General features: G+C 51.6%; 1 pseudogene; it reads left to right on the top strand.

Moving 5' to 3' along the window:
* The first annotated feature begins 1,616 nt into the window (after positions 1-1,616).
* LOC115319780 lies at positions 1,617-3,038 on the top strand (annotated as a pseudogene).
* The last annotated feature ends 849 nt before the right edge of the window (positions 3,039-3,887 follow it).

Here is a 3,887-nt window from a genome sequence, read left to right as displayed (position 1 = left end):
GACCCCGTAGTGTAGTGTGCCATCAACTAGCTAGATGGCGCACTTGTCCGAGAATTGACATCCGCCCCTGCGAGCGGAAGTGTTTATCCCCGCGGATCTGAATGTTTGTATGCTTGTCACGACAATAACAGTCTTCACAAAAACTCCGAGCTGGTGTGACGTCTCTTCCTTTCGTCGGGGTTCCCGCCTTGGGCCCCGCACCTCGGCACCCCGCTGCCCACGGGCCGGCAATGTAAGCCTTTCCAGCATCTCTACAGGCCTTTCGGGGCGCTGTCTTTATCTTAGCTTTCCCTGTCTCTTTCCACCCATTCGTAATGGCCCCAAGCGACCACAACATCTTGGCGACGAGCTATAATCACTACATTTTGGCGACGAGGTCTTTTCTTGCATTTTTTCCATTTTCGCCCTCGTGAGTTTTTTTATGTGAGACTCCGTGCCGGAGATGAGTGGTGGCAGCACCGGCACGTATAGTTTTCTTTTGTGTGTTAGGAAATATTTGAACGTTCGAAATGTAAGGAGGTCCTTTTGAATATTCCCATCCACCACATCTTTTGCATATGTAGTACATGAAAATACTGTCGATGCATAGCGACATTTAACGTTCCGTTTCGAGCGGCAATGGTCCATTCCGAACGCCAGTAGGGTTGGGCGTAACGCCATCCTTTGTTCTTTTTTTCGAACGCCGTAACGGCCGTTCGAATGGTTCTTTTTCTTTCATGCAAGTAGTGCGCACCGCACGGAAGCGTCGTTCTTAATTTTCCGAGACTCGAAGAAACTGTCTCGTTTCCATTTCGGTGGAATTTTTTCGGATTTTCACCTTCGTTTTCAACTTTTGTCTCCCAACCATAGCCATAGTAGACGATAGCGTCGCTATGTTTCATGTCCATGTAGTACATCCCAAGTGACTTTAAAAGGCGAAGTGAATAGAGATAATAGATATTTTGTCCATCAAATATGCGTGTGTAGCCATTGGCTTCACTCATTCATAAGTTCAAAAAAAAATGGCAACAGCTTCTTTCCCGACACCTCCACCATTTCTTCCCACGCCAGGTGCCCCTGTGCAGCCTTGGTTAAATTGGAAAGCGTCGTTTTTAAATTATCTTGTGGTCCTAGAGGCTGATGAAAGCTCGCCAAAGCGTAAGCGCGCGTTGTTGTGGTCCTTGCTTGGTCTTGAAGGCCAAAGAATAGTTTCAACGTTTCCATCCACGGCCCTCGCACATAGCGAGACCGTTTCCGAATTTGACGTTCTTACGACGGCGCTTGATCAGCACTTCGCTGCCAAAAAGAATGTTGTTGTCGAACGGAGGTTATTCCTCACCCGCGTCCAGTCGCAGGGAGAAAGTGTCCTTGAGTACCTTGGTGCCCTACGGCACCTCGGCTCTTTTTGTGATTTTGGGGAGTCTCTTGAAACCCGCATCGCGGAAGTTTTTTTGGCTGGATTATTATCATCGGAGGTACAAGATCGGGTAATCCGAGAGTCTGCGGAAGCTGGACTACCCAGCCTCGAACGTATCGTGCTTCTGGCACAACAGTTCGAACGGGCTGCTCGAGATTGCAATCGTTACCGCCAAATTTCATCATGTCTTCCGCGTTCCGAGTCGACACAGGCCGTTGAGGCAGTACAAAGGGTTCCCGTTCGGCGTGAACAAGATGGCCGCCAGTTGAGGTCAAATTCGAACATGCAACGTCAAAATGGAGGGCGGCCTCCTGCCGTTTCCTCCACCCCCGCAAATGTTTCCTCCTCACCTTCCAAGGTTTCCTTCTCGCCGCGCCACCAGTCGCGTGGACTCACCCGTGTTTTTACAAGCCGAGTGCCTCGGGATGCTCCTCCGGGCGCGCGCGCTCTTGGGCGCGGGGCGGAATCGTGCCACTTTTGCGGTCGCCGACCCCATCCGCGTGAGGAGTGTCCAGCGTCCGGAATGACTTGTTTTTCTTGTGGCAAGATAGGCCACTTTTCAAATGTTTGCCGAAGTTCGTCTTCGTCGTCCGAAGTCATCGACCCCCGACGCCTGGCGTTTCCGCCGGGACGAGGCCGCGCCGCCGGTCGCCGGTACGAGAGGCTTGGACCTGGCCGTAACCAGACGCCGATCCATGGAGTCGTGACGTTTCCCGACGACGACGAGGAGGAACAACATCCGAACAACGTCTTCACCGTCGGATCCCCGGAAGTCCTCCCTGAAGGACATGCGGACCGTCGCCCACGGAATTTCACCGCTGATGTTTAGGTGAATGGATTTACATTACCCTTACTCATTGATACTGGCTCCGAAGTGTCAATACTTTCCGAGAGCATGTTTAACAAGATCAACTTCAAGCAGCAAATCCGGCTTAGGAAACCGCCGCGCACTCTTGTGCACTACCTCCGTGGGTCGATTCCAGTCATGGGATGTTTCCAGACCAAAGTCAGCTTCAAAGAACGCTCCGCGGACATTCTTTTTTACATCGTTCGCAATGGCCGATCCCTGCTTGGGACAGATGCCGTGCATGGACTGCGTCTAATTTTATCGGGCGCGCCACTCAAGTGCTTCCATGTCAATGCAGCTGATCCTCGCTCGGCCATCCCGGGACATGTAAAGTCGGCTGGAGTCCCGCAGCCCCCATGTACGGTGGAGCCCAGTCCTCCACCGCGTCCTTCAAGTGCTCCCTGCAAGCACCCTTCATCATTGTCCTCTGTTCATGGCACTCAGCCATCCACATCGTCTGAATACTACTCCAGTAGAGGCGTCTTCGGAGACCAGCCTTCAAGGGATCCGTCGACGTCGGGACCATCTTTGCAACCTTCATCGGTGAGCGATGCATCTAAGTTACCTTCTGGTTTTGAAGAATTTGAGGATCTCTTTTCTCCTGAGTTAGGGTTAGTTAAAAACCAAACTCACACAATCACTGTCCGGCACCATGTCCCGCCGGTACAGGCTAAACTTCGCCGCTTACCCATCACGTTGCGTGATGCCGTCAGTGCGGAAATTCAGAAGCTCGAGCGCCAAGGCGTTATCGAGCGCGTAAACGCGTCGGAATGGGTGTCCCCCATTGTAGTAGTTAAGAAGACGGTGGAATCCGTATGTGTGTCGATCTGCAGGCGCCAAATCAGGCAGTCGTCATTGATTCTTTTCCGCTTCCGCACATCGAGGAGCTTCTGAACTCCCTCAGTGGAGCTTCCCATTTTTCTAAGTTAGACCTTGCGTCCGCTTATCATCAGGTCCGTCTCGACCCCAAGAGTCGCGACTTAACAGCATTCATTACCCATGAAGGGCTTTTTCGTTTCAAACGAGTTTGTTTCGGGCTGGCGTCTGCACCAGCGGCCTTCCAACAGGTCATGTCCAAGATATTAAAACATTGTCCAGGAGTCCAGTTTTATCTGGACGACATCATTGTCTATGGCTCCTCCCAGAAGGAACATGATAATAATCTCAGACAAGTCCTCAAATGTATTAGAGAGGCCGGCATGAAACTAAACAGAAAAGCCGTTTTCAATGTTTCTGAACTGTCATTCCTTGGTCATCGTCTGTCTGCGGAGGGTCTAGCACCCCTTCCGTCGAAGATAGACGCGGTCCTAAATTTTCCAGTTCCATCGGAACCTTCGCAGCTGAAGCCCTTCCTAGGTCTAGTAGAATACTACAGTAAGTTTGTCCCCCATTGTGCTACTCTGGTAGAACCCCTCCGAAGGCTTCTGCGTAAGGGCGCATCTTTTGTCTGGTCGACCGACGTAGAGGCCAGTTTTCAAAGTGTCAAGTCCTGCCTTCAGCAGGCTCCCATTCTTGCAATGTTCAATCCAAATCTTCCAGTTGTCGTCTCCACAGACGCGTCCAATTACGGACTAGGTGCTGTTCTCCAGCAGCAGCATGGGAAGCAACTAAAGACTGTTGCTTTCGCTTCCCGCTCTCTCTCCG

The sequence above is a fragment of the Ixodes scapularis genome, unplaced genomic scaffold (genome assembly GCF_016920785.2).
Source record: "Ixodes scapularis isolate PalLabHiFi unplaced genomic scaffold, ASM1692078v2 PGA_scaffold1__304_contigs__length_218370807, whole genome shotgun sequence".
Taxonomy (NCBI): Eukaryota; Metazoa; Arthropoda; class Arachnida; order Ixodida; family Ixodidae; genus Ixodes; species Ixodes scapularis.
The sequence above is the reverse complement of the archived record's forward strand: the minus strand, read 5'-3'. Positions and strand labels throughout refer to the sequence as shown.